The sequence below is a fragment of the Lissotriton vulgaris genome, chromosome 1_1 (assembly GCF_964263255.1).
Source record: "Lissotriton vulgaris chromosome 1_1, aLisVul1.2, whole genome shotgun sequence".
In the NCBI taxonomy this organism is placed as follows: domain Eukaryota; kingdom Metazoa; phylum Chordata; class Amphibia; order Caudata; family Salamandridae; genus Lissotriton; species Lissotriton vulgaris.
This window is the reverse complement of record NC_141685.1, coordinates 65,582,651-65,606,352: the sequence shown is the minus strand read 5'-3', so window position 1 is coordinate 65,606,352 and position 23,702 is coordinate 65,582,651.

The window sequence follows — 23,702 nt, the reverse complement described above, 5'->3', positions numbered from 1 at the left end:
CGTGCATAGGTGATAAGGTGCCTATTAACATCTTACTGCCACAGGTGCGTGCTGTCTAACAGGGTGCACTAGATACGGTAACCCTCATAAAATTCAGGACAAACTGACTTATCCAATAGCGAGGACGCCGCATCAGAGGGCAACTGGTTTGAAAAGCACATGCTTCCTAGGGTGCCTGCGTTCAGTTAGAGATAATGTCTGTGGGCTGAACCTCCAGAACAGTATACTGTGAGTTGATTTATATGAAGAATGTGTATACTGGACTGTCATTTTCCTCAGCATCTCTTGTGCTATGTAAAATAAAACACAACACACCTTGAGGCCAACAAATCTATTATACATTTAATGCAAAAATAGCAAAAGGCCAAGCAAACTAACAAGTGACAATTGTCTTTGCAATGGACGAGAGCATCCACCCTAAAGTAAGTTGGAGTATATAATGCTAATGCTACACAATGTATTTTTATACACTTTTCTCCTAATACAAGTCAATGAAACATGAACACATGATAGAAACAGTTACTGAAACGACACTAATGAGTAGGAGGCAGGATCGTCTCTCGAGAGGAATGTGAGGAGTCCGTGAGGGGCAGATAAAAGATACACAGACAAGCTGCAGAATTCACTGTTTCTGGAAATAACACTTCTGTTTGTCAATATTCAATTTACTACAAGGTGCAGGGCTTAACCACATCACTTACCGGTGCAGCAGAGGCTCCCTGTTGTTGTTTTCTCGTGCTTGCTGGTCCCTTGACGCCGCGCCACACTCGCCAGTCTCCCCCCGCCTCCGTTGCCTTTGTGATCTCGGCACAGCCGCAGAGAGGGGGGGACTACACCGCCCAGCATTCCTAGCGTTAGGAAGACACCTACGCCAGTTCCGCACCCGGAGGCGCATAAGAACCACCGAGAGCCTCGGTGGAGCGGGGCTTAACCACATCACTTACTGGTGCAGCAGGGGAGGCACTGGAGGCTCCCTGTTTTTGTTTTCTCGTGCTTGCTGGTCCCTTGACGCTGCGCCATACTCGCCAGTCTCCCCCCGCCGCCATTGCCTTTGTGATCGCGGCACGGCCGCAGAGAGGGGGGGACTACACCGCCCAGCCTTCCTAGCATCAGGAAGAAGCCTACGCCAGTTCCGCGTCCGGAAGCGCATAAGAACCACCGAGAGCCCCCGCATCGCGGGACATGCGCGGGCGGGCGCCGGGCTAAGCCCGGGCAAAGGGCAGGCCGTCTGTGGCCGTCCAGGGCTGGCCAAGGCTGGGCTGGGCTACCCCTCTTGGTTCTGCTGCTCTGATCATCCTGGACTTGTACTGTGAGGTGAAGTTAAGGTACATTACACTATTGACATTGTGAATACGTTCGCTATTTCTGAACTATGGGTAAGAATACTCCTGTGACCACTCGATCTAGCACCATACAGAAAAAGGTACTACTACCCCCCTGCCAAGTTTGACTGCAATAGACAGGATGTTGCAGAAAATAATAAGGGTTGTTGTAACTGCAATCGGGAGTACTGAGAGACGCCTCTCGCTTCCCCCTAATATGTGTTTACCTTTACTACAATCTAACACAACTGTAACACAAGCCAACTCTTTTGATTCCATGCTCATGGATTCTTATGCAGAGTTCCCAAGGAAAGAGGGCAACCACACTTTTCCGCCATTGCAAAATCCACCCATTGTACCTTCCCCCTCGATAAGCCGACTCTCACTAACACCTACTCTGCTACAATCACACTCAATCGCGGAGTTTTCCATTTCGAAAAATTATTTAATTAATATAGAGGGCTAGGATGCCTCCTCTGTGATTGATCTTAACCTATCAGGCAGTCCAAATAACGAGAGCCTCCCTCATAGAACAAGAGGGCAAAAAGCTAAACGTAAAGAAACCCATGGTAGGAAAGAACAGCATAACAATAATCATAGGGGGAAAGGTAAAAGTAGTCGCATACAGCGAAAAAACGTACCCACTGCACAGGGACAAGGTAGAGAAAAATCCGAGGGTCAGCCAACCACTCCTGAGGTACATCATAGTATAGAGAGGGTTGATCAGGAAATTTTACCACCAAATCCTGTGGGTTTCATGGTACATTTAGAGCAGATGCTGAGATTCCTAATTCTACCTTTGTTGGAAAGAATAAAAGTTCTAACAGACAAAATAGGGAATCTGGAAAAGTCGGTCTCAAGCAATTCGGATTTACTGAAACATCTTAAAATAAATGGTTTAAATGGGGATAAACCTAGCCTGGGTGTAATCATAACCACAGATAGTAGTGTCCATAAGCCATCACAAGTGACACCTACGCTAGTGAGGGAGGGTAACAATCGCACTGGTCAGCATTCTCTACCTTCGGGGAATAGAGTGCAGGCTACGAAAAACACTGCAAGAAAGAGGGTGGAAAGGGCGACTATAACAGACAAACCAGGGGAAGAACGAAACGTGGATAATACTGATAGAGGATCAGGAAAGAACAGTATTGATACACAGAAGGTCAGATGTTCACGCATAGATTTGCCACCAGAGTCTATGCCTTATACTGTGGTATTGACAGGGGTCCTGGAACAGAAAAACGACAGAGGGGAATCTTACTTAGATTTGAGAAATAAGGTTGTCTTCTGGTTGAACACTCACAGGCCTCTTCCAGGACATGTTCAAGCAGAAATTATACATGTTCGTAGAGTGGGCTGGGTTGGACACACACAAAAACACCTGGGGAATACATAATAGTTAACTTTAGAGATAGACGCGCTGTTAGATACAGTATGACTAGTGGGATTCAAACCCTGGACTTGTCTAATTTTTACCCATTGAAGCTCTCTAATGTGTTCACAGCAAATCCCTATCAACAAGGGGAGCTGTGGAATAGGAATGGGGTCAGGTACAATATACCAACATTCAACCACTTTGCCACATTGCAGGGAATGGAGGACATCGATTGACTTCCCACAGACGCATCTTTTGTAAGTCCCAGAATATCTACGACTTCATGTAAATGTGACAAAGGAATTGGATGGGGAAGGGCCTACAGATCCCATGAAAAAGGAGCAGGTCCTATGGAACAACAGCATCCCAGTTGAAGATCCATCCCTAGGGGTAAATTTGGACCCTAAGTGTACTGTGGACACTTTGGCTAGTATTAAGAATAAGGACACATGGTCATTCGTGAGTTGGAATATCGCTGGTCTGAGGTCAAAATTGGGAAATGAGAATTGGATAAAACTTGTGAATAATCAAGATGTTGTTAGTCTCCAAGAAACCTGGACCACGGCCCCAGACCATGTCAATGGTTTTAGGACTTACTTTTCCCCAGCAATCAGTTCGGCCCATGGAAGGGCAAAAGGGGTTTTAAGCACATACGTGTCTAACATGATGTTATGTACTAAAATTGAACTTGTATAAAGACACTAGTCTGTCCCACTTTGAACATACTAAGTGTGGGGACCATTTAAACGAGGTCATTTTCGGGTGTGATTTGGGCTTTGCAAATAGATTGGTTAGCCCAGCATGTCCATTTCTCCCCACTTATTGTGGCAGAGGGGCAACCTCAACGATTGATTTTATAATTGTGACTGTAAGGCATGGGGGCTTGATTAAGGCATTTAATACTCTTGAGAATTCACTGCGTGATCATTTTCCCCTTAGTTTAGTACTTCCAAGTAGATTTAGTGCATTACGCGATAGAGGTACGCCTAATGTACTAGTAGATAACATTTCTCTGGCCAGGAAAAATGGTTACCCATTAAAATGGACTAAAATAGTCCCTGAAGATTTTCTCAAAGAATTAGTAAGGAGTACCTTGCCCCAGTTTCAGGCCTTTTAAATCACGTAAATCAATTGTATCCTGAATTATGATGAACTGACCGCGGTGTTTATGATGTTTTTGTTAATGACTGTGATTTTATTTGATCTTTTATGGTTATTGTGTTTTAATAACCGAATAAAGAATTTTGACTTGACTACAAGGTGCCGGAAAGTGTGTAGACGGACATCACTAAATAAAATGGTTCTGGGCCCTAATAGAATCATGTAACTTTGCAGGCACATTAAGGCGAACAGAGACATCAAACTAATATAAGAATATTGTAATTTGGTAATGTAATATAGCAATGCACGTTGTGGCATTCATGTGTAACCAATTATCGGTATTAAAGAAACCAGTATATCCAGTTACGCTTTCTCAATTCCTTCTTCCTAGAGGCCACCACTGCTGCTATCCAGCTGTATTCAGCAGTACCTCCTGTGACCTGGAATCCTGTATGTAATCAATACCAAAGGTCGTCAATCCTTCTAACCAACTCTGGTCACTGGTGCCACTCGCACCCCACCACCCTTGGGCCTGTTATTCTTTTAGCTGGCTCCAGTCAGTAGTGGCCCCTTGGGCCTGTATGTTAGCCTACTAGCCAGCTCCTGTTAGTACTGGCCCCTCGGACCTGTTATCATTCTAGCCAACTTGAGTCATTAGTAGCACCTTGGGACTAGTGATCATACTAACCAGCTTCAGTCAGTATTGGCTCCCTGAGACCTATTATCCTGCTAAGTAACTCCAGTCAGTAGTGACCCCTGTACCTTTGAATCCTGCAAATAATCAAAACCAGAGGTCAACTCTACTGCCAACCAGTTCCAGTCAATATTGACATGTATTGTTACCCTGCTTTTAATGAATACCAGAGGCCAGCGTTGTTGCTAGCCAGCTCCAGTCACCAGTGGCCCGTCACATATTATCCTCAATAGGATCAATGCCCAAGGCCTGTGCAGCTGCTAACCTGCTCTAGTCAGTAGTGACCTCCCAGACCTGTTATTCTGCATATAATCAGCAAGGCTTCGGCCCTAATAACACTCACCCCACATCCTTATGGTATATTAGCAATGTAAATAATTTATTTACATCATACGGTAGTTACCGCACTATATCACACGATCCCAAAAACAACGAAAATCAAAATTTGCCTAACTGTTCAGCACTCCACCTTGTCAAAAATGACCAATTCACACCAAGCACTATAGCCTGCCACATCACATGGCACACTCAACCACAACATGACAAGATACCACAGCAGGGATTTGGGGCCATTAATCCTCTGTTCGAGGCTTGTGTGCTGTAGATGCACATGCTTTCCATACTCCTGTCATCTTGTGTTGGGTCCGGATGTTTGCAAGTTGTTTTTCTTTGAAGAAGTCTTTCCAGTCACGAGGTAAGGTGACTCCACCTTTCGGTGATAGTGCGCATGGGCATCAACTCCATTGTTAGATTTTTACCCCAAACGGGTTTGGATGTGTATTGCTGCGCTCTGAAACCGCTCTTTGGGTTCCCCGCAGTCCACTCTACCCTCAACGGTATTGTTTCAATACCCGTTTCACTGTTCACCGCGTTCAAATAGATCGACAAACTCTCCATTTTCGATAGAAAACCTCGTGGGCAACCATCGGGCCTTGCTGCGTAGGGCCAGCCATCTGCAAATGGAACGGACTCCATTCCATTTCTGTCCTGGGTGCCATGCCAAGTACCCTTGCACCGACCTACATCAAGTTTGTAACTTGTGCCTCTCTCCAGCGCACTAGGAGGAAGACTACGTGCTTGTAAGTTGTTTCGGTCCAAGAGGAATCTAGCCGATCATCAGGCTCGATGACGAGAGAGGCAGCATCAAAGCATTCAACACACTCTGGATATCTTCTGGGAAGAATCTGACCAACACGAGATAGAAGCGTTCGCCGAAGAAGAAAAGGCCCATCTCTATGCCAGAGCCCAATTGTTGGGCCATGCTGGGGCAGCCATGTGATTGCAATTCTACGTCATGCCAGTTCCATAGGCGACTGACCAAATGTATAGGTTATCTAGCGCCCTTCTGGCATCTAAAGAGGCCTAATAAACAGCATTTGGGTGTCAGCTCAATACTTAGTTGTGTGGCATGAACCATTTCTTCGGCAGCTAGTTGCCAGAAGGAGTGTATTTCATTGCAGGACCATGGTTAATGTAAGAAAGCAGACCCCACAGTGTTGCAGCGCAAGCATATATCTGGGCAAGACCTGACCATTCGATGAAGGTGTTGTGGCGTTAAGTAGGTTCTTTTCAGAAAATTATAATGTATCAGTCGAAAATGGGCATTAGTAGAAACCATGCATATTAGTTCACAGGCCCGCTGCCAGTCTTGATCTTCCATTGGAATGTCAAAGTCTAAATTCCAGGCCTCCCGGGCCCGTGTGTAGTGTCTACTGTATCTGATCGCATTGTTCTGTAAAGATGCGTAATTAGGTTTCTCCACGCTCCATAGGTTAGCAGTATCTCAAGGGTTTGAGTATGTGGCGGAGCTGTTGGATAGCATGGCCAGGTGTGCTCAGTTAGGTCTGCCAAGCCCGCATGTTGTAAAAATTGCCCCTGGCTTAGACCAAACTCTTTGCGGGCATGTTTAAAGGCGATAAGTCTCATCTGGGTATAATTCACCCTCTTGCTCGCATCCCCCTCCCTCCATGCCTGGAAGGACATACTGAGTGCCATCTGCCTGATTGGTTTTAATATCCAGATTGGGAGCTCCCTATGGAATGGTGCGCGCTTAAGTACTCTCACTACAAACCATTGCCATACTCTGGCCGTCTGTCGCACAATATATGGAGTATCTCTCGGTGTACCTGATTCCTCCATTAACAGCTCTAGAAGACAACCAGCGTCCACCATTCCCTCCGCAATCCCCAACTCGGGACTGTGTTGAGCTATCGAGCTGCGTGTTGCAATTGAACGGCATATTATTAGGGGTCCAAATGTGGGACCTCCAATCCCCCGCTGCATAAGTCCTGGTCAGTGTGGCCAAAGCCACTCTGCTATGTGTAATGGCCTTGGTGAAAGATTTAACAAGACCATAAAGGGCATGACTCGTGGACTCCATGAACAATTTCAAAGAAGATGGGATGTCTTACTTCCATGCCCGCTTTTTGCCTATTGGGAAGGATCATAGAAGGGAGTGGGGTCCTCCTTATTTTAGCTTCTGTTTGGGTTTCCTGTCGGGACCACTGTGCCTTGTGAAGGAGGGATTGGAGAAACCTCTCGTTGAACCTTAGCAGATATAGTGGACTATGTGCTTGGCTTTTGCCCCAGTGTGTATGAGTACGTGGAAAAAGCAAGCAAAAACGTTGCGGCCAGCCTAGAGCTCCAGAAGCTCTGGTAATGCTAAAAGGCTGCTATGGTTGAGTTCCAGCCAGGGCAGATGGTGTGGTTTTTGGGGCCTGTGGCTCTTAGGGCCCTGCAAGGTAAGTGGAGTGGACCCTACCCTAACCTAGAAAGAAAAGGGGCGGACACCTACCTGGTAGACCCTGGCTCTGACAGGAATCATAAGAGGGTCATCCACGTCAACCGCCTTACACCCAATGACATGGCAGATGTGACCATGCTCATGGTTACAGATGAGGATCAGGAAGCAAAGAGTGAACCTGTCCCTGACCTGTCCAACAATCCAAAAGATGGGTCGGTGGAAGGTGCGGTCTTGTCAGACGCCCTACCTGCCCATCAGGAGGCTGATTGCAGACAAGTCCTAAATCACTTTGCTGAGCTCTTCTTTGACCTCTCGCCAGACTAGATGGTGTATCCAGGATGTAGACGCTGATGAAAGACTACCTTTCGAGAATAAAACATACAGGCAGACTGAACATGTGAAAGAGAGCATCAAAACTGAAGTGAGCATGATGCTGGAATTGGGAGTTCTAAAGCCTTCTGAGAGCCCCTGGTCCCTCCCAGTTGTCTTAATCCCTAAGCCTCATAACTAGGATGGTAAGAAAGAAATGAGGTTTTGTGTGTACTATTGGGGCATGAATGCTGTGACCAAAAGCGATGCATACCAAACTCCATGGGCAGATGAACTTATTGACAGGTTGGGAGCAGCCAAGTATCTGAGTATGTTTGATCTCACATCAGTGTACTGGCTGATAGGTCTGACGACTGCAGGAGCAAAATAAATATCTGCATTTTCAACCCCAGATGGGTATTATCAGTTCACTGTAATGCACTTTGGTTTGAAAAATGCACCTGCCACTTTTCAAAGTTTGGTGAACTAAGCCCTTGCTGGATTGGAATCCTTGAGTGCAGCATATCTACACAACATTGATGTCTTTAGCTCAACCTGACAGGATCACCTGATCCACCCTAGGAAAATACTGGAGGCTCTGAGAAGTGCAGGCCTCTTATCAAGACATGCAAGTGCCAGATAGGGCAGGGAAAGGTTGCATACTTGGGTCACCTTGTTAGTGGAGGCCAGGTTCAACCCTTACAACCCAAGATCTGGCCCATTCTGGACTGGGCGGCTCCAACTACCCAGACTCAAGTGAGGGCCTTCCTTGGCTTCCCTGGTACTATGGGAGGTTTGTGAGGGATTATGGCACCATTGTGGCACCCCTCACAGAACTGACTTTCAGAAGAATGCCCACAAATAGTGAACTGGACTGTGAGCTGTCTAAAGGCTTTTGACAAGCTGAAGGAAGCGATGTGCTCTGCAGCTGTTCTGAAAGCTGCAGATTATGTCAAGCAATTCATTGTGCAGACTGATGCCTGGGAACATGGTATAGGAGCAGTGCTATCCCAAAAACATGCCCAAGGTCAAGATCAGCCACTGGCTTTCATCAGTAGAAGGCTAATCCCCAGGGAACAGCGTTGAAGTGCCATTTAGATGGACGCCTTTGCTGTGGTTTGGTCCCTTGAGACCTCTTTGGCTCTCACTTCCTAGTTCAAACCGACCACAGGCCTCTCCGAGGGTTAATACAAATGAAAGGTGAAAATCCCAAACGGCTAAAGTAGTCCATCTCCCTACAGGGAATAGACTTGGAGGTGAAACAGAGACCTGGGACTGCCAATGCAGATGGACTTTCCAGCTTGTCCCATTTAGACAATGTTAAAGGTTATGTTATGTTAAAAATACTTATAAAGCGCGCGCACACCACAAGGTTTCATGGTGCTGCGGACAAGGGAGTCCTGCCACTAAGTGATTCATTCATAAGCCTGGTGAAATAGCCATGTCTTTGAGAATTTCCAAAATTGAGCATATGATATCATCGATCTAATGTCCTGAGGAAGAGAATTCCAAAATTAAGGAGCTAGGACCGCAGATCTTAGTCCCCCCAATTTCTAGCATTTAAAGGACGGAGTAACTAGGGGATTCAAATGGGAAGACCTAAGATCCCGAGTGTGTATATATCTCTGGGCTCGAGTAGATACAGACACTGGGCAGTTGCCATGGAGCGCTTTAAAGAGAAGGCATCCCAACTTGAATGCACTGCGTTCGACTACCAGAAACCAATGTAACTTTTTCATAAGAGGGGTGACATACTGCATTCTTGGCTGCCGATAGATTAATCTAACAGCCTGGTTTGGCACTAGTTACAGTCTTTTACATTGATATGCCGGAATGCCAAAGTAAAGAGTTAGTGTAGTCAATGTGAGAGATGACTAAGTCTAAAGCAACTTGGGTAAGAGCTTTTCTCAAGTAATGGGGTATCTTTCATAGATTCACATGCTGAATCATTCCCCGTCGTCGAAGTGGGAGTCCCATAGTACATAGAATCGCAATAGCATAGCGAAAGCATAGCTAAAAGAGCAATAGGAAGTATTGTAACATAGACGTTTACAGGAAAACACTTGTCACTTTAATAACTTGTCCAAGTCATTAGATATGGTCCAAACTCCAGCCAATCAGGCGACAGCGCCCTCTGGAACCTTCTCCTCAGAGGCTCAGGCTCTCAGATTTTCTACCGCATGTCGTGTGAAGGGAGTCACCCTGAGCTCTGCTCAGTACCTCTACCTTTTCCCTTCAGAAACTCTTCAGAATATCTTCACTGCTTTGTCTACTACAAAGAGGTCACTCATCAGACACTGTGAGTTTTGTGGGAAACTCTGGCTTCATTCCGAAGACCCCCACAAAAAGTGTATCTACTGCCTCCACCTTGAACATCAGGTGAGAGATTGTAAAATCTGCAGGACTTTACCTCAGAAGACTTTAAGAGACAGAGAGGGACGTCTACTTCTGTGGTTACAGAAACTCAAGACCAAGGATAATCCCTTATCAGATGTTGAGAGTGATTCCTCTCTCAGGACTGTGTTCTCTAAGAAGAGGGCTAGTGAGGCGGAGATGGTATCTGCTAAGGCAACAGTGCTCAAGAAAGACCACACCTCTACTCATGAAGGCCAGACTTCTTCCCCAAAAAAGGCTCCTGCTCCTTCTAAGGGACTACTCATGCCCTCTACGCCTCTGAGATCTGCCTCTAAGTCTCAGGCGTCTAAGTCTCTTCCTGAGACAAATTTGCCTAAAAAAATGGGTTCCTCGTCGACGAAGACTTCCGTCGCAACTGCTACAATGACGACTTCCACCTCCACCTTCTCTTCTCCTCAACCTACAATGATTATGTCATTGGCGTCCTCTCCGTCGATGTTTGTCATGGTGTCGGTGAAGCCTCGCTTGTCTGCTACCTCCCTCACTTCGGCCTCGATGAAAAAGAGGACTGTCTCCGGTCGTTCATCGACGGATGCCTCCTCGCCGACGAGACGGTTGATGGCTCTCAAGGCTCTACCTTCTTCGTCAACAGATGCCTCGTCGTTGATGGGTGCCTCGTCGACGGTTGCCTCATCGGCAACACAGAAGCCTTTCCTTACAGAACTTCAACCATGCTCTTCGTCGTTGACCTCTGAGTCGTCAGTGGCATCCTTGGTTCCACCTTCAGCTTTGATGTCTCTAGACCCCTTGAAATCTTCAGCAACACTTTTGCCGCCTTCAGGAACGACTTATGTTTCCCTACTTCAACGTAGGATCTCTTCTTTGGATCTATTGCTAATTCAACCATCTCCAAATCTTTCTGTGGAGCTTTTTGACTATGGGGCTAATGAGGAGGATTCGGAAGAGGATGACCGGTTCCATGCTGCTCATAATCCTTCCGAGCTTCTCATCAAATGACAAGATATTGATGATGACCAAGGATATGATTATCACCCTGAGCCTAATGCTCAACCAACACTTGAGAATCCAACTGTGCAGATGCTCATGTCTCTCATTTCTAATTTGTAACCTGTGCTTGATGACTACTACCGCCGATTTCCTCCATTGGAGTCAGCCTTATCTGTCCCACAGACGCCTCTTCCTCTGCCTTCATCAATCATCGGGCCGCCCCCTTCGGTGGCATCGATGTCTCATTACCCGGAGGACGCACACACAACTGACAACGACAGAGAAGAAGGGGAGTGGGTGATAGATCCCTCCTTACAGAGTAGAAGGGGAGTGGGACAATTATTAAGTTCAGACTCCATCGCCTACTAACAAAACTGAAAAGACGACCTGAACACTGCTATAGGGATGTCTTACACATATCTCAGGCAGTGAGTTAAAGTTTGCAGATTGATATATTGCAGCTCATCACCAGCGAGGGTTTACAGACGCTGTCTATGGGCACCGGGAGATACAGTGATTTGCCCAGAATCACAGGATGTTGCACTGAAGCAGAGACTTGAACCCAGATCCCCAGTTCCAGAGTCGGCAGCTCTGGGTGCTGCACCACATCCTTACACCCCTGTGAGGGCATATCTGCATGAAATGCCCCTGATACCCCTGCAATATCCTAGTTGATTCCTGGATATTGTAGGTGACAATGGGAAGTCATAGTACATACATAGGCTGGACACTCGTCATTATGAGTTCGCCAGCTCCATGATGGCTTCACTGAAATATGTGATGTTTGGCACCAAGCATCTCAACATAATAAACTTGCACTGATTCCAGTGTAGATTGTATTAAAAATTTCACACAGAGGGCCCCTTAGAGGTGTCCCCTGAAAACTACCAATCCTTAGTGCAGTCATTGACTGGCCCGAGCCAGCCTGCTACCACCAGAGTGTGCTCTGACCTCAGGGGAGAGTGCCTGCGCACTCTGAGGCTGAGAACAATGCCTTTCTTGGGTCGAAGTTTTCGCATCTCCCCCTGGACAGGAAGAGCCATCCGTGGTGGGGAGCTTCAGAAGGTCTTGCCTCCTTTGTAATGCAACCCCAGCCTCTCCTGTTCGAAGGAGCTGGCCTCCATCCTGTCCTCACCCCCTTTTTGTCTGCAGGACATGTGGGAAACCTTTGATAGAAGAGGAGATGTGCCCCCCTCTGCCAACTCCAGCCTTCGGGGGCTGGAGGCTAGGCCAGGTACACTTTTCAGTGCCCACCATCTTGAAGATGATGGGACTTATCCATTTAGAGCTAGGACTGTGTCCTCCTCTCACAGAAGGTTGGCATGTTAGACGGCCTAGACACCCCAGGCAAAGGGCCCATTGGACACTACCTGTCACTCCCTTTTAACGCCCTTAAATCTAGTTTTTAGGTGGCATCCCCAGTCTCTGATCTTCAGTTCTTGATAACCTAAGAAGAGCCGGGCTCTACCGATCTGCACCAGCAGAGAAGATTGCAGAGAACTACTGTACACAGGTGTTCCAGGACCTTTTGTCTAAAGTAAAATCTGGATCCCCTACGGACTGCTGCCCACCACACGTCTTAAAAGAAGCCTTCACCGTCTCCCGGGTCTAACCCTCTCTCTTGTGAATGAGTCCCTATTCTAGGGTTGTGTCCCTAAGGCCTTTAAAGAGGCAATTGTGGTTCCCCTTCTGAAGAAATCAGGGGCAGACCCCCAGATCCTGGTGAATTACCGCCCAATCTTTTTGCTCCTGTACCTGGCAAAGTTACTGGAGGCTCATGTGGTGAAGTGCCTGTCCAATTTTATTGAACAATACAACTATCTCGACTCACACCAAGCTGGTTTTCGGCCTGCCCACTCAATGGAGACCGTAATACTGGTGGTATTGGACTCCCTGCGAGAGAAGGCTGACAGGGGTACTCCTCAGGCCCTGGTGCTGTTGGATCTCTCGGTCACCTTTGACACGTTCAACCATTGGATCTTGGTGGACCATGTCAAGAAGGCTGGCATTCAGCGCTCAGCCCTTAATTAGATTAGCTCCTCTCTAGAGGATCGCTCCCAGTCAGTCTAGAGCGAGAGTCCACCATGAGCGGACCTCGTCTGGACTCAACGTTACCTGCAGCCTCTGCAAGGAGACCCCCTCAACCCTGACGTGCTCTGTTATGCCTTTTCTGACACCAAAAGGCACCCTTGTAACCATCCGTTCTGGCCTTTGGTGAAGAGGACAAATGGTGTTTCTACGTCCCAGAGAATCGAAACTTACCATGACAGCTTTTGGTTTCCTTCGACCGGCCTCCTGGCCTAAGCCGTTAGATATTTTCCAATTTGGCCTGTCTTTGATGCTGTGTTGGCATCTTGCACCCGGGAGTCCCTGTGCCGCTGGTGGTGTGGTGTAGTCATGGTGCTGCCTTGGGCCATGTCCAGTGTTGGCCTCAACCCCCAGAGACTAGTTCCCCCAAGCCGCTGTTACTTACCTGTAAGCAGCCTCTGTCCGATTGCCCCAGTCCCCCTTAGTTTGTATTGTGTTTCCTACCTTGAACTTGCACTTGCACCCCGGCGCCCCTGTGCCGCTGGTGGTGCACTGTTGGTTCTGAACTGACCTTGTCCAATACTAACCTTAACTTCCGAAGAATGGTCTTGTAAGGAGATGTTGCCTATACGTATGTTGAATGTTTTTTCACCCCATAGGTTAGCATTGCAAAGTCTGGAAAATGCACAAATTGTCCACTTTTTATATTGAACAGAATTTCTATTGCAAAACGTATTTACTCCAGAATAAATTCTGTGGTTCCGCAAAATAAATCAAACCAAGTGTCATTCTATAAATTGGTCTCAGATTTATTCATTGAGTGTGTGTCATGTATTGCCACTGTGTGTACAACAAATGCTTAAAACTTCACTTGTATATGTGTAACTGCTCCCCCACACTACCACAAAAGAGCATTAGTATTATCTACTTGAGCCTCTGTAAAACCTCTGGGGATCGACTGGACTCTGCACACTATGGTATAGTGTATTGAGAGCCGGCCTCCTACTCTCAAGTACTCACACTCAGACATAGACAGACAGATACAGACACACACACACTCTCTCTGTCTCTCACACACATTCTCACACATACCCACCCTACCTCACATAAGAAACCTATATTTAACTTCTAAATGACACCTTCAACTAGGACCATTAGTAAACAGGTTCATGCAGAATGCAGAAGATCCTACTAGTAAGGATATCTGTGCAGTCATCCCCGTGACAGGAAAAAAGAAGTACAAATGAATGAATAAAATGCTTCAGGAGGCTGAGCACTCTTAAACTAAGAAATGAAAGAAAGATAAACCAGGAATAGAGAGAAACAGACAAAGCAATAAGAAACAGAAAAAAAGAGTAAGATAAAGATAGTCGGCATGCCTGGCTTCGGGACGGTGTGTTCCCTGAAAATGTTTGGGATCGGCTGGTTGATCTTCCATTCAATAGCACTCTGTTATTCCATGCCCCGGCAGACTCTGCCATCCAGAGGTTCTTGGCAGGGCTCAGTCCTCCTCCTCCTCCTTCTCCTCCTCCTCCTTCTCGTCCTCAGTGACTGCTGAGTTGATCTGGTTCTTGGACCTTCTTTTGGGCAGGTTGCCCTGGCTGTGAGGTGTGTTTTATGGCCACTCGAGTCCTCCTTGCTGAGACTGAGGCACTGTTGGCTGCTGGACGGCCCTTTGACAAGCCTTCTGCAGCTTTTTTTCCCCGTGGCTCTTTTGTTTTTTCCTCTTCTGCGGAAGTGTCTTCCAAAGAGAGTTCCCATGTCTTCGGACTTAACGCACCCTATGTGGGGTAGTAGTAGCTGTTATATAGCTTGCGCTCTGCTAGGGAGTTCTGGTCGTCTTCGGGTCTCTGCTCTCAATGGCGTTTATGTATGTTGCTGATGCTTCTTTGGGTCGTGTGCGCGGACCCCTCGTAGTAGTGTGTCCGGGCATTTCCTCACCTTCATGCTCCTGTCCTGGAGGCTGGGTTGGTTCTGTGTTTCTCCCTTTGTGAGGCATAGCCTGCCCGGTCTTCCTGGCGACCCGGGCTGTTCTTCCTGCTTCCGGTGGCTCATTACTGCCGGCGCCACTCTGTCCGGTCTGTTGCCTTCCGTCTATGGTGGGTTCGCCTTCTTTTTCCTCATTTCATTGGGACCTCTAGGCTTTTCTTCTTCCTCTTCCTTGCCCTGGTATTGGATGGAAGCTCTGTTGCCTTGGGGGCATGGGGTGCTTCGGCCTCCCTGACCTTTCCCTTGGTTTCTCTATTGAGAGTAAACATGCTTTCTAATTCTTCTTCTTCCCACACCCCTCTTGGGGTCGGTGGTTTTCTGCTTGTGGGGGTCCCCCCCCTTTGCCTGGGAGGACGGGGCTCTGCACCCGGTCCATTGGACTAGTCCCCTGTGGGACCTTCGTTATGTCCAGGCTGGTGGGGTCCTTCCGCAGACCCTCCCTCCCCGTGGGTATGGCTAGGGTATCTATTCTACGTTAAGGAATCTGCGGCTAGTAGTCTCTATCAGATGTACTAGTTACTTACCTTCGGTAACTATGTATCAGGTAGAGACGATTCTAGCCGCAGATTCCTTCAAGGCCCGCCCATTCCTCCCCGTTCTGCAAGGACCCTTTGGCTTGTCCTTCTGCACTCGCCTCCCGGTGGATGGCTATGATGAGTGAGTGCATTCTTTCGCTCTCTCGCCAAGACGTTGTCTTGCTTTGTTCCTTCCTCTTCCTTGGCAATGTAGAGGCTGGGCCTATAGGTACTCCTGTGCCCCTCTACTCTGGTTGCTCCAGGATTGAGGCTGGTGTTCTTTCATCCCTCTTGTTCCTGAGGGTCCTGGTCCCTCTGCTACCCTCTGAGTTTGGGTCATTTGGCCGTGCCCTGCCCTGGCTCCCTTAGGGAGGTTGTCGCACTCTGTTCTGGGGTTGCCTTGGAGGTCTGTCGTTCCCTGTTTGTCTTGGAACTGGCTCCCCTTGATGGGTCTTGGTCGGGGGTTGTAGTCCTGCTGCATGTTGTCATGACATTTTGCATATGTTCCTTGTCTTAAGGGGGTACTGTTTTCATACTGGCAGGGTGGCTGCTCAGGGCTGTGCTCTGTTCTTTCTTCTTTCCCTGTTTTGGGTACTGCAGTGTTGGCACTGGTTCTTATGGTGTTCTTCGACACCATTCCTTCTTTTTATTTTTCTGCTGACTCGCACACTGTTCCCATGCTCCCACAGCTTCTCTGCTGGCTCAGCGTTGTGGTGCGGAAAAGTTCTCCAAACAAAACTGACGTAGGCGCGCCTTGGTGGGACTTATGAAACCTCGCTGACGTCATGTACGCAGACGACGCCTGGGCGGAGTCGCATGATGCGGTCCCCCCGGCGCGCAGGGATGCTGTGGCAAAAAGTTTTCCGGATCCAGTCTCACACCTGGGGATAATTCTACATTAAGGAATCTCCGGCTAGAATCGTCACTACCAGATACATCGTTACCGAAGGTAAGTAACTCATACAACAGGTACATCATAGAAAGACTGATGGACGTAATGAAGCGGACCTAGAGACACATGCATAGCACAGACAAGATAAAGGTCTTGATTTAGAGTTTGGTGAGCAGGGTACTCCTTCACAAGCGTGGTGGAGTACCCTGTCCAACAAACAGATGGTCTGCCTGTAAATACATCGGACGCCCATTACTTTTTAGATCAAGCAGTCTGATGTATTTTTCTCTTATTCAGGACCACCAGGGAATACCTGGCAGTTGTGATGAGAATTTCGTTTGAAATGAACCCCACTTCCTGGGAGTAAATTAATCAGGGAGAAAGTTCCAAGGGTGTGAGGGTGATTAGTTATTGGTTTTTAAAAACAAACTCCAGCTTTGGAAGCTTGTTTTTGAAAAACACAAAAGTTGGTGAATGGCTGAAACATGGCAGCCGCTCACCACCCCTGCAGTGCCTTCAGAGGAGCCACCATGGCTGCTGCTCCTCTGAAGGGACAGAGAGTGCCACAGGGCCAGCAGGGATCTCTAACAAGTCGGGTGACCCTTTGGACTTTAAATCAAACCCATAGTCTTGATAATTGACAAATAGAGGAGTGGAGAAAAGAGAGAGTTATTTAGAATGCTGCCTATATGTGATTTCTTGTATATGAATAAGTAAATGACAAGACGCTGCTGTGTTCCATACCGTTCCATACCGTAACGCCGCCTTTTTTAAAAACCTGCCATATATGTCACATTGGTTTATCTCTGCAATGTCAGCTGAGCAAGTTACTGGTTATGTTAAATTATGTCATGCTGGATTGCTGTCTAGAAAACATACAAGGACCAAACGCTTCAGCTTGACAAAGCAAGGGAGTTTCAGTCCCGCCTCTATGTTCAGTCCAGTTCCGGGGCCGCGGGATAGGCAACGGCTACTGGGTTTAGGTCACTTTCCTTTGATGTCATGTGATTCGCAAGGTAGCGAGGGCGAGCAGTCACAATATTCTCAGCTTTGTAATGTCGACCAACTTGAACTCAGAGCTCAACAATAGATCAACAGACTTGATTTAATAAATGTCCAGCACACTGCTTATCTTGCCAAGACACGGGTACTTTTAAAAACTCTTTTTATTGAACTTGTGCTGAATCGATGGTGTTGACAACGAACGTACGGTGCACATTAGTGAGAGTGATTAGACCAAAAGGGCAAAGTCTGCAAATATGGAGTGAGTAACACAGCTTGGCTTGTCCTGACACTCCCTGGCCAAATCCCATTACATAAAACTAGGTCGCAAGGATGGTACATATTTAACTTTCATTACTTCATGGCCAGTCACATGGCCCAGTAGCTCTACCATCCCTCCCATATCTTTCCCATTTACAAGGGCAGCCCCTGCTGAGATACACTCTGTGTCCACCCGTTGACACCAATCAAGATCTGCTTCACAATCCTCCACCCTGGGGGGTGAGCTGGCTCCCCAACCCCGTGCAATATTACGCTGCCAACCGCCGAAGCCAGGGCCAGTCATATTCTGCAAAAACTATGCCATGTCACCTCACTCGTGATATTCAGGAGGCGCCATTTGGCCCCCGTGGGGATCGCTAGTCCCATGAACTGGGACATTATTCTCATGATCTCTACCCAGTAGCATTGAATTACCGGACAACTCCACACCACATTAAAAAAAGCCCCTCCCTCACATTCCTTTACGGAGAGAGGTGGCCGCCCGCCCTATTCGGTGCAACAAAGTTCTGGAGTAGTAGGTCCTATGTAGGATCTGTAGTTCAATTAGACCAAAACGAGTTCTAATTGCCACCTCCCTGCACCCTGAAAGGCCTCAACCCAATCGCCATCGCCAAGCGTGCCTAGATCCCTCTCCCACATAGCTCTCTGCGACCCCAAGGGATCCAGGGAATTGTAGATCAACTTCCTATAGATGGCTGAGATTGCTTTTTTGGTCAGGTGATTAGATTAGTTAGATTAGATTAGTTAGCAGCTGGTCCTCCAGTGGGGTTGCATCAGGCAACAGCTCCCCTTCCCAGATGTGACCTTGCAGAGCGTGATCTACCTGCGAATTTCAGAACCATTTTTAGTCACCTAATTTATACTTTTATTGTCGGATCGTGAAGGACACAAGCGCCTGTCTCCTCCACACATCGCCTGGCCGTTCTAAGCTCATCAATCCCCATTTTGTGAAGCCCTGCAATACTCCTGCTGCAATTAAGAGATCATCATCATACAGTGGAGTCATTTCAGTCCACTTACTTTCTCAGCCTAAACACTTGGTAGCCTCTCTTCACACCCTTACCAATGTTTGGGTATGGGTAGGCAGGGTGCACTCATACTTTCTTCAATACAGCACCGGGGTGGGGTAACCTCTCTTGCCCATGACCAATCTATCTACCCGGTAAGCAGGATCCTCCCGGTCCACAAAAACCCAGTTGTTGACTGCCACCAGCTGCGTGGACCAGTAATATTTGAGAATGCTGCGGACCGCCGGTCCACCTTAATAAACTCCCCTCTGCAACTTACTCAGCATGAAGTGCCACCATCCCACAACAGGAGCCGAAGTTCTCAGTCTACCCTTTGAAAGAAAATGTCCGGTGGGATCTTAAAGGACGTTTTTTGCACGATGTACAGGAGACCCTGGAGGGTTATCACTTTAAATAGGGCCACCCGGCCCAGTAAGGAGAGCCAGAGCGCCTACCAGTTTGGGGTATCCCTGCAACACTGGTCTAATTTCGGAAGCATGTTCCTGCCTGTGGCTCTCTTGTAATGAACACGCCCAAATATTTTGTTTGAAATATATTTTTCTTTTGTAGGTAAAGAATAGAACACAGGTCCAGATATACACAGCGTTAAGCCCGCAACCCTATTTAGGGCCGGCCGCGTACTGTAAGAGAGTCTCCAAGAGTAAGGAGAAGCAGTAGCAAAGTAGCTTGAACACAGCATGTCGCCTACAACCCTCGTTGGGCTGGCCGCGTGACACATTATGTATAGCAATATTGGTATATTGTGGGAAGTCGCAGGACCCTTTAAAAACAACCACACTAAGAACACGGGCAAGAGGCCCATAAGAAGTGAGCAGTGATGAGTAGACAGAAAAGTGTCAGAAAGAGAAGAGGTAGTAGGAAAGACAGATTACGCCCAAATATTTAAAGCCATGTAGTGCCACCCGAGCTGTGCACCTAGAGTGCAGCCGCAGGGTCCCTGCCTCCAGCAGGAATATTAAGGACTTCTTCCAATTGATCTTATATCCTGAATGATCTCCAAATATGTGAAGAATTTGTAGGATTCGTTGACTCGAGAAGACTTGTTACGTTTCATATAGCAAAACATCAACGTAGAGGGAGATTCTCTCATCCCACTCCTGATCAACTGGAATACCCCATATGAGAGGTCCTGCCGAACCCACGCACGTGAGAAGAACATAGGCGACAAGGAGCATCCCTGTTGGAGGGCAAACACTCCGGAGACTGTATTATTGACGCGCATGCGCGATAGAGGGGCTACACACAAGAGCTCCATTAAGGTGTCGGAGATTTAAGCGCGTTCGCTGGTGTGGCATAAAGCCCGATTGATCAGGATGATCCACTGTTGCAATTACTGTCCGCAGGCAGATCGCCAGGGCCTACGCAAGGACCTTAGTCTCAAAATTAAGCAGGGAGGTAGGTCTATAAGACCCACACTCAGTTTCTGGTTCGTCCATTTTTGGGATGACCGCCACCTCAGACGTTCTTTGGTCCTCTGGGAGACACCCTTATTTTCAGGCAGTCTTAAACCTTCTCTGGAGGCATTGCCTGATTTTATCCATCATGCTTTTATATAATTCTAAGGGAAGCTCATCAGGCCCGTCGCTGGCCCTGTTTGCAAGGTTCTTACTGTCTTATTTATTTAGTCTACTGTCAGGTCTTGGTCTAGTGCGTCTCGGTCCTCATTCGTTAGCATTGGCAGGGTCAGGTCTTTCAGGAAGTCTCTCCCAGTATTTCCGCCCCCTTGTAGTCAGTGTCCTCAAGGATCACTGGCTTGAATTCATCCTATAACATGCAAGTTGATTCAACAGGCCACCCGTTCTCCTTAAAATAGAAGTCTGCTTCATCTCTCATACGAGCTTTGAACATCTTGTCTTATAAATATCCCAGATCAAACCTTGGGGGTAGCTTGAAGTCCCCAACCGGACCATCGAATTTCACCTCCACCAGCGAATGGTCTGAGATTCCCCCTGCTATGTGCGTAGCAGCTCTAAAATCAACTTTATGGACAGTCTGGGTGAAAAGATAGTGCAGGCATGCCAGACTACCGTGTGCTGCAGACAGGTGCGGTTCTGATACCCCCTTCCCTTCTAGGGGCATTTAGGAGTATCATGAATATAGTATAGGTGCAGTTCTGTCACTCCTGTCACCCCATTGTGTGTATGCTCTGTCATAAGCATCTTACCCTTTTACAGGATGAGTCAGTCTTGTCTAAGTCTCTTTCCTGTTTCCCGGCACTTGAATGGCACGCCCGAACACTCGAGAGAGCAGTGACCCACCAGCAGGCTTTTATGGAGTGCTTTTGTCCTGGAGGTAGTGCTGCATTCAATAGGGCACCCGCTCTGTCTTTTCTTTGCAGTTGCCTGAAGATCAGCAGTCCCAAGGTAGCAGTCACACCTGGCCTGTTGGTAAGTGCAGCTCCTCTGGAGGCCTGACCGTCAGCAATTGAGCCCACACTGTGGCCAGCTGGACCACAGGCGTAAGCTTAGACAGGGTGTTCGACACTGGAGTAAGTGTAGTCCCTCATGGGCCTCTGACACACAGTAGTCAGGAATTAAGCCACTAAAAGCCCAACTCAGGCTTTCCAGGGAGCCAATAGATTCAGACCCTGTTGTGTTAGGAGTTTGGCAAATGCAGCCTTGAACGGGCCGGTTGGCAGCACACAATCGTCCAACTGGTCCTCAACAATCATGTTGTTGTAGAGTATTATTTTCTGCCTTGAACTGTTGGGAGAGTCTTGAGGGTGGAGGAGGGGGTGTCCCTTGGACTAGGGGTTTACTCTGTCGCACTCTCACATTGCATTTATCCTACGCACACCAACACCCTAAACATGCACTTGATGTTGGCGCAAAGTCTGGGCACAGGCATAGAAATGGAGCATTCCATGGGTGTGTGAGTAGGAAGCCACTCCACTGACCATGATGCAAAGATCACATTAGGCTATGGATCCTTACAATAGGCTCCATTGCCAGCACCGCTCTAGCTGTTAAACCCATGACAGTCCTATGCCTTAAATAAGGGCACACTTGGTGTGACCCTCCAGGTCACAGGACCAGTCCAAGACCTCTCATAGTCCCTTGTTAGAAGTTGCACAGTACTGGGGTGGCAGAACGATCTCATGTAATTGTTTTGTGGTAGATTTATCCCAGTAACGTGCAGTTACAAGTTTGACGCCATGGACTGGGCAGTTGCCACGAGGAACAGATTCTTCTGCCTGTCAAACCACATGCCATTCACTATTTCATAGTGTTTTTCTGCTTTTATTTACCACTTGTTTTAAGCAGGTGGTATATATATGCATGTGGTTGGTTGGGGGGAGAAAGGTGAAGCAGGGGAGGGACGGGGAAAGCATTTTCTAACAGAGGGAGTAAGGTAAATTGTATTTGCATGATTAACAAAAATCTTACGGTTACTGCATTTTTAAAGGAAACACACCAATTTAAATACAGACCAACGATTTTAAAATTTCAAAAAATCCAAATTAGTTTTCTTAAATAACATAAACACAATTTATAGACATTACATCAGACCGTCATCTTTCCAGGACTTAATATCAATTGTGTCAATTAATATTTCTGTAATTTATGTGTGATGTCATAAAAATAGTCCTAAATGTTGTCCTTAATTATCTTAGACTTCCAGATTTCCTGTGGGAAACTCACAAGTATCCAACTTCTTTTTAACAAGCATTAAAAATTTAGTAAAATTGGCGTTCAGTTTAATACGCGACGGTCTAAAAAAAGCTACCATGGCATGTCTGTGGTACGAACAACTCTGCCAATGAAGCAGTTTTTCAAATATGGTTTTCTTTCCGCCATCATTACTGCACATACACAAACAAAATGCAAAATACTTTCGTCCCATAGGTGGCATAGTCAGCCTAGATGGTCTCAACCAGGGCACTACATGTTTTAAGCCAGGTAAGTTGCCGAATCGTGCGTTCATAAAGGTGTTTTTGGTTTGTAGAGACCATGGTATTTCTAAATATGGTTGGACCTTAAGACTTGTATATTCCTGGACCAACATCCATGCGTGAGATCTCCTAATAAACAGTTCTTTGTCTTTTAAAAGTGACATTTTTGAATTTTTTTATTTTCAAAAAACTTTATTAAGGAATATCAACATGGCAGACACAATACACCGCGCAGAACCGCCGCGCGCGGTAGCAAGATAAATTACAATACAGACATTGAGTTGCAATTGGGTTACGTTTACAGCAATTCAGTAAAACCAGGAATGTCAAAGTCACAGAACCACAGTCCAGGGCTACAGCCTCCCAAGGGGAAGCACGCATGGAAGCACAATAACAGATAAAAGTCTAAAGCAGCAGGGGTGCAGATGGGGAGGTGGGAGCATTCACTAACCAACACGGCGGCCGCCGCCGACCCAGGGCCGGCGGGGAGCACGGTAGAGGTAGCGCCGCTGGGGTAGGAGTGGGAAAGGAGATAGACGACAGGGGGGCCCAAATGTCGACAGGGCGGGACCTGGCAGGCATTAAATGCCAAAACTCAGAGAGGAGTCTGGCATCAAGAGACATCCTCCAACCAACTCTCGACCCTAGGAGCAGGCCGCCGACCCCAACACATGGCCACCCTACGTCTGGCGAGGACCAAAAGCATCGAAATCAGGCGGCGGGAAGCATCAGGGCAAAACTTAACAAAGCAAAGAAGGCACAGGGGAGGGTCTGGGCGCACTGCAGTACCGGTGATGTCAGAGACGGTGGAGCACACCGCCTGCCAGAACTCAGAGATCTTGGGGCAGAGCCAAGCTAAATGGAGCAGCGCAACGCATACAAGTATCTCCAGGGGTGAGCCCAAACCGGTGGAGCAGCACTGGGGTGCGGTACAGTCTGTGCAAGTACTTGAAGTGGATCAGGCGGAGCCTGTAATTAGGGGAAAACTTTTTGGTTTGATTACAGCAATACAACCAGTCGGCCTCCGAAATGTCAATTCCAAAGTCTGCGCAATCCGATGAGATAGGGGCAGACCCCAAGGACAAAGCGTACAGTTTGGTGACTAACTTGTGCGACGACGTGGAAGTATGAATGAAGTCTACAGCCGGGAGAGTGGGCGGGGGC